General features: G+C 44.5%; 1 non-coding gene and 1 pseudogene across 1 annotated transcript; both read right to left on the reverse strand.

The window, feature by feature from the left end:
• Positions 1 to 7,400: 7,400 nt before the first annotated feature.
• On the reverse strand, positions 7,401 to 7,507 carry LOC130044530 (U6 spliceosomal RNA). Its single transcript, XR_008795398.1, has one exon. It is a non-coding gene; the product is annotated as a U6 spliceosomal RNA (small nuclear RNA).
• Positions 7,508 to 10,006: 2,499 nt separating this feature from the next.
• LOC130044510 (vomeronasal type-1 receptor 1-like) lies at positions 10,007 to 12,993 on the reverse strand (annotated as a pseudogene).
• Positions 12,994 to 13,271: the final 278 nt, after the last annotated feature.

Genomic DNA, 13,271 nt, shown 5'->3' on the forward strand with positions numbered 1-13,271 from the left:
TATATGTTTGGGAGGAAATGTCAGTATATTCAACTCTGTTCCATTGGTCTGCAGCTCTGCTTTTGTTCCAGTACCATGCTGTTTTAATTATTACTGCCTTGTAGTAGAGTTTGAAGTTAGGGAGGTTGATTCCTCCCATTTTCTTTTTCCCAAGAATTGCTTTAGCTATTCGTGGGGGCTTATTGTTCCATATAAATTTCAGGAGTGTTTGCTCCATTTCTTTGAAGAATGTCATGGGTATCCTTATAGGGATTGCATTGAATTTGTACAGTGCTTTGGGAAGTATTGCCGTTTTGATGATGTTGATTCTCCCCATCCATGAACAGGGGATATTTTCCCATTTCCTCGTGTCCTCTTTTATTTCCTGAAGTAGCGTTTTGTAGTTTTCTTTGTACAGGTCCTTTATTTCCTTAGTTAAGCTGATTCCTAGATACTTGATTTTCTGGGGCACAATTGTGAATGGGATTGTTTTCTTGATGTCACTTTCTTCTCTTTCACTATTTGCGTATAGGAATGCCGTGGATTTTTGGGTATTGATTTTATAGCCTGCCACTTTACTATACAAGTCTATTGTTTCTAGGAGTTTCTTGGTAGAGGTTTTAGGGTTCTCTAAGTATAGTATCATGTCATCTGCGAATAGAGTGCTGTATTTCTTGAGGTAATGTTTCATTGTTAGATGAGTACTGAAGGCCCACAACCCATTAGTCAGATACAAAAGTAAAATGCCATCAACTTCTGAAATAATTACAATGTTGTAACTAGTAAAGAATAAAAACAGAAGAGATAAAGAAAGTTTTGGGCTAAGACTAATAGTATTGATTACGTAGCAATTGTTTATTAATAGTGAGCTACTAAAAACTGTTGGAAATTTATTGAAATATCCTCCAAGAAATGTTATATCTAAAATATGTGGAGGGCTCTGAAGAGATAGTACAGCAGTTAGGGCATTTGCCTTGCATGTGGCTGACCCAGATTGATCCCAGTATTCCATAGGGTCACCAAGCCCACCAGGAGTGATCCCTGAGCACTGGCAGGTATGGCCCTCAAACCAAAAACAATTTCTTAAATCTATGAAAATGTGTGATTAAACAAATTTAGATAGGAATCACTCAGGAATCACTCCTGGAGCTGCTCAGGGGACCATATGCAATGCTGGGGATTGAGCTCTAGTCGACCACATTCTTGACAAGTACCTTCCGCATTGAACTATTGCTCCAGCCTTTCAGTTCAGCTTTTATCCCGCAGTGCAATAGCAGAGTTTGTAGGTATGTCTAGAAGGGATGATGCTAGGGAAAGAAAACTCAACTTCTGATGTTCCTTTTAGAACTGGCTATTCCAGGTATGCCTACTGAGATAGAAAGGAATGTCCCTGTTCCCTTGGATCAGGACAGAAAGGACTGTTCCAATCCCCCTGAGCTCAGACAGGAAGGACTGTCCCCAATCCCTGTGCCCAAACAGGAAGGACTGTCTCAGGTTTCCCTGTGCCCAAACAGGAAGGACTGTCCCAGGTTTCCCTGTGCCCAAACAGGAAGGACTGAGTCCAGATAGGAAGGATCGTCCCCTTTTCCCCCTCATTCAGGAACAGAAGGACTGCCCCCAATCACCCTGAGCCCAAACAGAAAACACTGTCCCCAATTCCTATCACCCAGGACAAGGAGGACTGTCCCCAATGCCCCTGAGCCCAGACAGGAAGAGCTGTCCCCAATCCCTATCACCCAGAACAGGAAGACTGTCCCAAATTCCCCTGAGACGAGGAAAGGAAGGATTGTTTCTAATCCCCCGAGCCTAGACAGGAAGGACTTTTCCCTAACCCCGTGCCCAGACAGGAAGGACTGTCCCCAATACCCATAACCCAGGACACGAAAGGCTTTCTCCAATCTCCCTGAGCCCGGACAAGAAGGACTGTACCCAATGCCCCTGAGCCCAGGACATTTCCTGCATTTTGGGCCCTTCTGTCTGAAGTGCTGGGAGGCAGCAAGAGAATGTTTCTTTCGTTGTCTAGACTGAGACACTTTTATCTCACTGCTGGGGAACCACGTCTGAAACTCAGGTGCAGGGACCTGCTCCCACTCAGCCTCATCTGCTCCAGGATCTCCCACAGCTTTGAACTTCCAGGCCTGGGCCTCCACCACTTCAGTCTTCATATAGCTCATTCCTGTGTTTGTATTCTCACCAATTCCCCTTTACACAGCATTTCTGTTTGTTCCATCAAAAAAACACATGATTTTGCACATTTCACCCAAGTGCTGTACTTCGGAATGAATTCTGACCAAATTTCCCCTGTTGGTGAAGATATCAATCAATTACATGACATTATGGATCCACACCTGCAAAGGCCTTACTTATTTTCCTCTTTTTTAGTTAAAATTTTATTTTTTATTAGAACACCGTGATTTAAAAACTTGTTCAGAGTACAGTTGTATCAAGTATTTAGTTCCAACACCACCAGTGAGACCTTCCCTTCATGATTGTTCCCCAGTTTCCTCCCAATCCAAGCCTGCTGCCGTAGGCACATATAAAATTAACTTTATATTGCTCGCTCCATTACCTCCACTACCCAGCCGCGGAAGCCCTCCAGGATGCATGCTGGACCGCAGGTGCAAAGCGGCCACGTGATACATCATAAAAAATTTAATACAAGATTACTGTACCATATTTGAATGCGTTGAAATGTGGTTTGAAGCATGGGAACACCTGTTAGGGCGATTAGAATCTGCCCTAAAAGCCTCTATCCCTCTCGAAGAGCCTGGCAAGTTGCCGAGAGTGTTCCGCCCACATGACAGAGCCTGACAAGCTATCCGTGTTGTATTCGATATGCCAAAACCAGTAAATACAATGGGTCCCATTCTCCTGACCCTGAAAGAGCCACCAATATGGCAGCATTAAGAAGGATGAGGAAGGAGAGGCTCATAAAATCTCAGGGCTGACCTAGGGTGCCAAAACGAAGAAGGACAAAAATGACTGTCTGTACTTTCAATGCATGTACGCTGGCATCGGATGCATCCATTGAGGACCTGATGGTGCAAGCAGGGAAAAATCAAGTATGACATCATTGGTCTGACCGAGATGAGAAGACGTCAATCACATCACGCCGTTTTCAACACTGGGGAAGAACTCTTCCTTGGAACATGAGACAAAAGAGGTGTCGGTGGTGTCAGTGTCCTTGTCAACATGAACTTGGCCATAAACATTGATTCATTCGAATGCCTAACAACCCGATTTGGATGATTACATTTGAATAGATGTGGCTCACTGCCAGCAGTTTCTATCTTTGTTGTCTATGCACCAACATCCAAGTATGATGAAGGAGAAATTGAGAAGTTCGACATGGAGCTGGAGAAATTCTATAAAGAATACCACACCTTCTACAAAATCATTGTCGGTGATTTTAATGCCAAATCATTGTCGGTGATTTTAATGCCAAGATAGGACTGAGAAGATCAGCTGAAGAACTCCACATCGGGACCCATGGCTTAGAATGGAATGAACAGGGTGAGAGACTGTCAGAGTTCATCGTGTCGACCATAGTAACTCACAATTTCAGAAGGCCGAATCTAAACGTTGGACATGGGAGTCTCCCGGTGGATGATTCCACAATGAAATTGACCATATCATATTCAATTGACGGTTTTGCCTGACTGATGTCGCTGTTGTCCCAACATTCCAAACGGGATCAGACCACCGTCTCCTTCGTGTAAAATTCTACTTCACAGAGTGGGGAGAAAAGGCTGCAAAGTTTAAGAAGAGAACTCCCAGAATGACCATCAACTGGGAGCCCTTTGGCAATATTGCAGAAACATGGGAAGATGCCGTCATTGACAATATTTATGAGGAATACGATTGACTAGTTCAGCACCTCCATGATTGTGCAAGAAATGCCGAGAGAGAGAGAGAGAGAGAGAGAGAGAGAGAGAGAGAGAGAGAGAGAGAGCGAGCTGCAAAAAGACTCTCAAGCTCATTTGCCAACATGGCTTGGCGCAAGCCTCAAGCAACCACAAGCGAAGTTCCAAGCTTGCAAAGCAGTGCAGAGAAGTGATAAAGGAAGACCTCAAAGAGAGAAGAGCAGCTGTGCTGCAGATGCGGCAGAAGCTGGGAAAAGCATTCGCAATGCCCACCTGTTCTTCGCCAACTACAAGATCAAGATGACTGCCTTCCAACATCCTGATGGATCTATCACATCTTCCAGAAGGACAATGGAGAAGATTATCCATGACTTCTACTCGGATATCTTTGATAGCCGCATCCATCTGCCCACATACCAAACTCCGCAGGATGTATAAATTGTTCCCAAAGTTCTCCCTTCTGAGATCCAACATGCCATTTTGTCAGTAAAGAACCGAAGAGCACCTGGCCCAGACAAGGTCAGACCCAAACACCTGAAGAATCTGCCATCAGTACTCATCAATACACTGGCTCAGCTTTTCACATGCTACCTGTCTGAATGCAAGGTTCCATCCCAATGGAAAACCAGCAGGACTGTACTACTGTACAAGAAGGGAGACATCCATGACATTGGCACCTATGGCCCGATCTGTCTGTTGTCTGTCATCTACAAGCTGTTCACTCAAGTCATCCTGAATAGGATTGGCAGAACACTAGATGAAGGACAACCATGTGAGCAAGCCAGTTTTTGAAAAGGATTTAACACAATCGACCATATCCACACAATAACCAAGCTCATTGAGATTTCTCGGGAGTTCAAGATGCCGCTCTGTCTAACGTTCATCGATTTAAAGAAGTCCTTTGATTATGTTGAGACTGAAGCAGTCATCAAGGTCCTAGCCAAATGGGGAGTTCTAGCTCAATATATCAGGATCCTCTGTGAGCTGTATTATGTATTCACTACCAGGATCTTACCATTCTACAGGGTGGTGATCATTGACATCAAGAGAAGGGTTCGGCAGGGTGATACCATTTTTTTTTTTGCTTTTTGGGTCACATCAGGCGATGCACAGGGGTTACTCCTGGCTCTGCACTCAAGAGTTACTCCTGGCGGTGCTCAGAGGACCATATGGGATGCTGGGAATCGACCCCAGGTTGGCCACTTGCAAGGCAAATGCCCTACCCGCTGTGCTATCTCTCCAGCCCATGGGTGATACCATTTGACCGAAACTCTTCAGTGCCACCCTCGAGAATGTCATGTGACGACTGGAATGGGAAGGAATGGGAGTGAAGATAGATGGTCGGCAGCTACACCACCTCCACTTCACTGATGACATCGTTCTTATAAAACCAAACATCAGCCAAATGGCACAAATGTTGGCCGACTTCATCCCTGAGTGTGGAAAGGTCGGACTACAGCTGAATCTAACGAAGACAATATTTATGAGAAATGGTCTAGTTCCTGACGTTCCATTTACTCTCAATGGGACGAACATCTTCGAATGTAACAATTGTGTACCTAGATAGAGAAGTCAACATGACGAATGACCTGGCACCTGAGTTGTGCAGGAGGAAGAGAGCAGCTTGGAACGCCTTCAAGAACGTTGAAGAAATAGCTAAAAGGACAAAAAAACTCCAACCCCAGGCACATCTTTTCAACTCCACTGTTCTTCCTGCATTAACATACCCCTCAGAGACCTGGGCCCTACGAAAGCAGGATGAGAACACTATTTGGGTCTCCCAAAGAGGAATCGAAAGAGCTATGCTTGAAGTATCACGTTTCATTCAAATGAGAGAAAGAATCCAGAGTTCCGACCTTCATCGACAGTCAAGAATCAGGGATGCTGTCTCATTTGCCAAGTCGTTGAAAATGAGATGGGCTGGACACATAATGAGATTTGGAGACGACCGCTGGACTAGAGCTATTACCGACTGGATTCCACAGGACATCAAAAGATCGCGTGGCCACCCACCTATGAGATGGTCGGACTTCTTCGTCAAGACCCTGAATGATCGGTTTGAGGCTCTTCGTGTTCCTAGAATGAGCAGGTGCCATTGGGCTACATTAGCACATGACAGGGATGAATGGAGACGTTACTGGCACCCGCTTGAGCCAGTCGTTGAGTAAAGGGATGTCAAGTCATCAAATGATTAAGTGATTGCTTGCTCAAACAAAAATTTAAAAAAAGTGTTCAAAGGCTACTTTATTTAACAACAATTGATGAGTGAATTGGGGATGAAAATTAATAGCATCCCCCATTTTACCCAGCAATACCACTCCTGGGAATATATCCCGGAGAGGCAAAAAAGTACAGAGGAATGACATTTGCACTTCTATGTTCATTGCTGCACTATTCACAATAGCCAAAATCTGGAAAAAACCCTAGTGTCTGAGAACAGATGACTGGTTAAAGAAACTTTGCTACACCTACACAATGGAGTACTATGCAGCTGTTAGAAAAGAAGAAGTCATGAAATTTACAAACAAGTGGTACTACATGAAAGTGTTATGCTAAGTGAAATGAGTCAGAAAGAGAGGGACAGACATAGAAAGATTGCATTCATCTGGGGAACATAAAGTAACAAAATAGAAGACTAACACCCAAGAATAGCCGAAGGAGGTTCACACTATGGCTTGGAGGCCAGCCGCACATGCTAGGAAAAAGGCAGCTCAGATAGAGAAGGGAGCACCAAATAAAGGGTGTTGGGAGGATCCTCTCAGGATGAGAGATGCATGCTGAAAGTAGACTACAGACCGAACATGATTGCCACTCAATGCCTCTTTTGCAAACAACAGCACCCAAAAGGAGAAAGAAAACAAAAGAGAATGCCCTGCCACAGGGGTGGGGTGGGATGAGGGGGGTGGAGGGTGGGAGGGATACTGGGAGCACTGGAGGTGGAGAATGGGCACTGGTGGAGGGATGGGTACTCAATCATTTTATAACTGAAACTCAAGCACAAAAATTGTAAGTCTACAACTGTACCTCATGGTGTTTCACTAATAAAAATTAAAAAAAAATCAAGAGCATCCTTGAATTTCACCTTCCCTTCAACCAGTTCCAGATCTTCCTATTCTCCCCCCCCCCCCCCCCCCACCGCCTCCCCAATTCCTTTCTTAGTGAATGAAGAACGCAATCCCCAAAGCTCTGGTACAAACCCCGGGCTATTTCCCTAGCTCTGCCCTTTCCTCGGCCTCTCTGAGACAGCAGGCACCTCAGTTTGAATGCATGGGAGAGCCCAGAGCAGTGACAGCCATCAGGGGAAAGGCCTCACCTTCAGGGAAAGGGAACGAGGAATAGAGTGTAGTGAAGTGAGAGCCGCCGTAGCCTGGGGTACCAAAGTGGGGCCCTGGTGCCAGAGGAAAGGATATGGGGGCCCCTGTGAAAGGAGACCCAGTAGCCTCATAATCCTCCCGCTGGACGTAGTCACTGCTGGATTGCTTGCCCTTCTGGCGGTGGTTACAGAACCACACTTGGATCAAGTCCTTCTCGAGCCCGAGCTGCTGGGCAATGTGGCTGAAAAGTATGGAACGCTTCACTAATTTGCATGTCTTTCTTGCACAGGGGTCATGCTAATCTTCTTTGTATCATTCCAATTTTAGCGTATGTGCTGCTGAAGCGAGCACACTCCAACAAAACTTAAAGAAATGACAAATAGAATGATGAGAACATAAATCAGTAAAATTCATTTTGTGATTGCTGTATGATTTTTAACCCATATAAATAAGGAAATTAAAACAATTTAATACAATATAATAAAATGCCTACCCTTATTTACATAAGTACATTTTCAGTTCAGGAATCTAAAATATATTGCATTAAATTTTATTTTGCACTTGGATCTCATTATGGTAATAATCATGTCTTATTTGTCAATAATAAAAACTGGTGGAGGGATGGGTGCTTGATCATTGTACAATTGAAACCCAAGCACAAAAATTTGTAAATCTACAACTGTACCTCATGGTGTTTCACTAACAAAAATAAAAAAAATGTAAATGATGGAGAATGGGCACTGGTGGAGGGATCGGTACTGGATCATTGTATAACTGAAACCCAAGCACAAAAATTTGTAAGTCTACAACTGTACATCACGGTGTTTCACTAATAAAAATTAAAAAAAATAATATTTTTCTTGGCTTATAGATTTTTGGGGTTTACATGAAACAGGTAAGGCCTACATATGTAAATTTTTTTTGCCCCGCACTTTGCTTAAACAGCAAAGTTTACAAAGTAATTGATGATGATTTGTTACAGACGTTCAATATTCCAGGATCAATCCCACCACCACTATCACCTGCCCTCCACCATGGTCTCCAACTTTCCCAACCACCCCCATGGCAGGCCCACAATAATTTATTTTATATTACTTCCCACCAACAAATTGCTAATGGAATGATCAAACCTATTTACTTGTAAGAAAATTACTGAAAGTCGTTGTATCTTACAATGGAGACATTAGGTCTTTGTTCTGAGGGATTACTAAAATGTCATTACACATGAAGCATTCTGTGTTCATGCTTCTGTTAGTTGAGACTGGCTGATTTCCATGTGACATCCCATCCGAACTGATGTGTTCCTGCTGGATTGCCAGTGTTGAAGAGTTTGGAAAGTTCTCTCGGCCATGAGAGTCAAAAGGCCTATTTCTCAATGTGTCACAATTGGAGGCTCAGGGCTTTAAGATTCAGCCTATGAATGGGAGGGCCATCGAAACCCAATACAATTTCTAACAGGGGGTTATACTGATGGGTTTTAAAATTTATATATTTATTTATTTTTGGAGTCACAAATGGTGATGCTCTAAGTTTCCTCCAAGCTCTGTTATCAGAAATCTCTCCTGTCAGGGCTGTGATGACCAGAATCAAACCCAATTTTGTCACATGCAAAGCAAATGCCCTCCTCACTCTACCGGCACTCCAGACTCATGAATTTATGGTCTCTTAAAGGGCGTTTGGCTACATGCAGAAAATAATCAAGAGAGGCACAGGACTGAGAGGTAATGTTACTTTTTCACACAAATGTTGATTCTTTCTTTGGACAAATGTTTGATTTGTTTTGTTGTATTTTAAACAAATGGTCTTGATCTTCTTAGCCTCTAAAATCATGAACCAAGAACGGTTTGTTTTGTGTATAAGTCCATGTATCCATGTGTCCGTGGTGAAACTGAAGGTACCATGTTCATCACAGCATTATTGACATATGTTGGATATATGTGGAGAACAATACTTGAAGAGGGACTTACTCATTTTGTTTAAGGAGCCTTCTTAAACAAAATGAGTAAGATGGTATAATAGGTAAGTCATGCGGCTGACCTGGCTTCAATCTGCAGCATCCCACATGATATCCGAAGTACCACCAGTGTGCAAAGTCAGGAAAAAGCCCTGAGCATTGTTGGCTGTGGATCCCAAACCAAAAACTAAATTGTTCCTATGTGTTCTTTTATATTACTTAGTTGTGGTTCTAATGAAATTTCATAAAATGGGTTGATGTATGAACAACAGAAACTTATTTCTCACAGTCTAAGATGAAGCTGCCAGCAGATTCAGTATTTGGTGAGAATTGATTTCCTTTTTCACAGAGAAAAGGATTTCCTCCTGGGTCTGTGCTCAAGGATGACTCCTGGTGAAGTTCAGGGGATCACATATGATACTGGGGATCAAAACTGTATTGTTTTCCGGCAAGGTGGTGTCTTCCCATTGTCTTTTTTAGAGACTCTCTCTGAAAAACAGTCTGTCTGAACCCCAATTTGTTCCCATCTCTCTCTGGAAATGTGCACATAAATTACACCAATGGAGAAACAGTGGATCCCACACTCAGAGGCACAAGGACAATAGGACCATTTGCTCTGAGTCAGGCCCTCCATTCTCCTCAGCAGCATTGGATGAAGATGACTGACATGGTCAGGAGAGGTGTCATGCTGCCTCATGGCCTCCTGTTGGCTCTCTGAGACTCACCTTACAGAGACAAAACTCAACAACTTTTAGAGAGACTAAGAGTGTCTCAGTGATATGTGGCTTGTTGCTCAGATCACAGAGTTTCTTTTTGAGCAATATGCTTGCGTAAACAACTGACTATTGCTCCAAAACACATGTTTCAACTATTTCAGGGCAAGACCAAAGGATTTCTTATGCATGATTATGGCAAAGGACAGCTTGCATGCAGTGAGGTTCTGTCTCATGACGAGAAAGGGGCTTAAAGAAGAAAAACACAGAGAAAGAATCCTGAGAGTCGGTAACCAGCCAGTTTCATCAATCAGGAGAGCCACAGACATATGAAAGAAGGAGGAAAGTGTGTGGAAACACACAAAGAAGCTCACCAGAACCAGGATTCGGTGGGTGGCTCTGGACTCAGCTGAGGGTCTGCAGGGAACATTATACCTGTGAAGGTGTTGGACTCTTTGCTTGTGCCTGTAGAGGAAGAAAATCATGGAGCCACTGGCCCAGACTATGAGTACAGACGAGAATGAGATTTCAGGGAATACAATTAACACCGAATATAGTGGGCCAGAGACGTTCTCATGCCACGAAGAATAACAGTAGTCAAAATATCGTTTCATTGTGATATTTCTTTTTTTTATACTTTTTAAAAATAATTTTATTTATTTATTTATTCATCTTATATTTATTTATTGAATCACTGTGGAAAAAGTTACAAAGTTTTCAGGTTTAAGTCTAGGTCATACAATGATCAAACACCTTCCCTTCACCAGTACTCATTTTTCACCACCAAGAACCCCAATATACCCTCCTCCAACCCCTCACAATGCCTGTGAGGCAGATGATTTCTACTTAACTTTTCTCTATATTGATTATATTCATTATTTTGACAAAAGTTGCACCATTATTGTTTAGAATTTCCTCTCCAACAATCAGAATTGCTGAAAAGGCATTGTGAAATACTTTGTTTTCTATAGCTGGTTATGAGAGTCATATAATGTCATATAATGATTTCGGATTTCTGCAAAGAGCCAGATAATTACGAGATTGGTTTCTGTGCGTCTGGTGTTATGGCTGTGCCGTAGAGACACTTGTGGGGGGGCAACACGTGACCTCGGTAGGGCATGAAGGAAGAGCCTGTACGGCCCCCCTTCCCATGAGACTGCAGTTACCCCGTCACTGCCAGCTCATACCTGACTTTCCTACAAGCTCTGAGGAGGCAGCCACCCTGCTGCCGGGGGGTGGGAGGGAGGCGGAAGGGAGCAACACCCTTTCCGTCCCAGGGAGGCATGGTGCCGTATTTTATTTATTTATTTGGCAAATGCCTTACCCGATGTGCTATCGCTCCAGCCCCGGCACCGTATTTTAACACATGGTCCATTCATTTTTCTGCCATAAGCTGCCGGGCCCTGGATTAAGTCCTTTTGCCTCTGGAGCCATGGCCATTCCAGAGAGCCGCTCTTGGGGGGCAACTCGTGACCTCGGTAGGGCATGAAGGATGAGCCAGTACCATCCCCCTTTCCATGAGATTGCAGTTGCCCCATCGCCCCATCACTGCTGGCTTGTACCTGGCTTTCCAATAAGCTCTGAGGCGGCGGCCACCCTGCTGCCGGGGGGTGGGGGGTAAGAGAAAGGCGGAAGGGAGCAAAAACCCTTTCCCTCCCAGGGAGGTATGGCGCCGTAGTTTAACGCATGGTCCATTCACTTTTCTGCCGCAAGTTTTCAGGCTCTGGATTAAGTCCTTTTGCCTCTGGAGCCATGGCCATTCCAGAGAGCCGCTCATGAGGGGCAACTTGTGACCTCGGGAAGGCGTGAAGGATGTGCTGGTACTGACCCCCTTCCCATGAGACTGCAGTTGCCCCATCACCACCAGCTCATACCTGGCTTTCCTATAAGCTCTGAGGCGGTGGCCGCCTCATATGCGGTCCAGACGCATTTCTGCCAAAAGCCACTGGGTTTCGAGATTTGTTTCTGAGTCTCTGGGATCATGGCCTTTAATCAGCTTGATCAGGAGCCAGAGAAGCCATTTGTAGGCGGAGACTTGGGGTCTCATTGGGATGGAGAGGAAGGGCCAGTTCCAGCATCTGGTGAGGCCCCGCGTGTCTCGTCACTGCACCCAAACCTAAATGTCCAGTGGCCTCTGGAGGATGGTGGTCACCAGGCTGCCAGGGGGAACAGGCCAAGGTACAAAATCTATTCCCACCTGGAGTGGCCTAGCGACAGTAACCTACTGCAGGAACAGGCTACATTTCTGCTGAAAGTCTTTGGGGTCCCAGATTTGTTTCTGAGTCTCTGGGATCATGGCCGTTAACTAGTTAGATCAGGAACCGAAGAGGCCATGCTTCCAATTATATAGCTGAGCTGGAGGTGGTTTGTGGGCATGTCTCCCACATACTTAACTTTTGACCGTTTACTTTTTTGGTAAACTTTGCCCCAAGTTTTTTGGGTTTGGCCCAAGGCACAGCAGCAATTTTGAGGTATCTGAAAGTCTGACGGTGCCATCAGGCTGCTGATGCACTCGCCTCACAGGTACAGATTGACCTGCTGGCGGCACTTTACCCCCAACATTTCTTTTTTTAAAAAAATAATTTATTTATTTATTTATTTAATTTTTATTAGTGAAACACCATGAGGTACAGTTATAGACTTACAAATTTTTGTGCTTGAATTTCAATTATACAATGATCAAATACCCATCCCTCCAACAGTGCCCATTTTCCACCTTAGCGCAGTAGGCAGCCTGTCAGTCTCATCATTGTGACATTTCTTATATTCCATTAAGCAGATATATACAATATGTGCAGAGGAAAAATGAGACTAACAAACATGTAGAGGATCCAGCGAGGGAAACAGAGCCGGGGACATAGTGGGGAGCTTTGACTTTCAGATTCTTCCAGCAGGAATCCCTGGGGCTGATGGTAATGGAAGAAACTCAAGAGGCAGGTGATGTCAGTGGACAGGCACCTTCCCATTCTTTGAACATACAGAAGTTGACATACTAAATCACTGAACAGGAGTTTTAGCCCCAGAGCTAACATTGTCCGGGGGCCCCCTTTTGAGACAATAACCAAGGTGTTGGAAACAGTCAGGTGCAGGAGAATGAAATCCGTGGTGCTCACTCTGCCTTCTCTGTGGTAAAGGGATAGGTAGTGGCAGATCACTTGATCACTTGACATCCCGTTACTCATCGATTTGCTCGAGCGGACACCAGTAACGTCACCATTCGTCCCTGTCGCATGCTAGTGTAGCGCAATGGCATCTGCTCGTTCCAGGAACATGAACAGCCTCAAATCGATTGTTCAGGGTCTTGATGAAGAAGTCTGACCATCTCATAGTTGGGCGGCCACCTGATCTTTTGACGTCCCGTGGAAACCAGTTGGTAATGGCTCTAGTCCAGTGGTCGTCTCCAAATCTCATTATGTGTCCAGCCCACCTTGGCAAATGAGACAGCGTC

The sequence above is a fragment of the Sorex fumeus genome, unplaced genomic scaffold (assembly GCF_029834395.1).
Source record: "Sorex fumeus unplaced genomic scaffold, SorFum_2.1 ptg000122l, whole genome shotgun sequence".
Lineage (NCBI taxonomy): Eukaryota > Metazoa > Chordata > Mammalia > Eulipotyphla > Soricidae > Sorex > Sorex fumeus.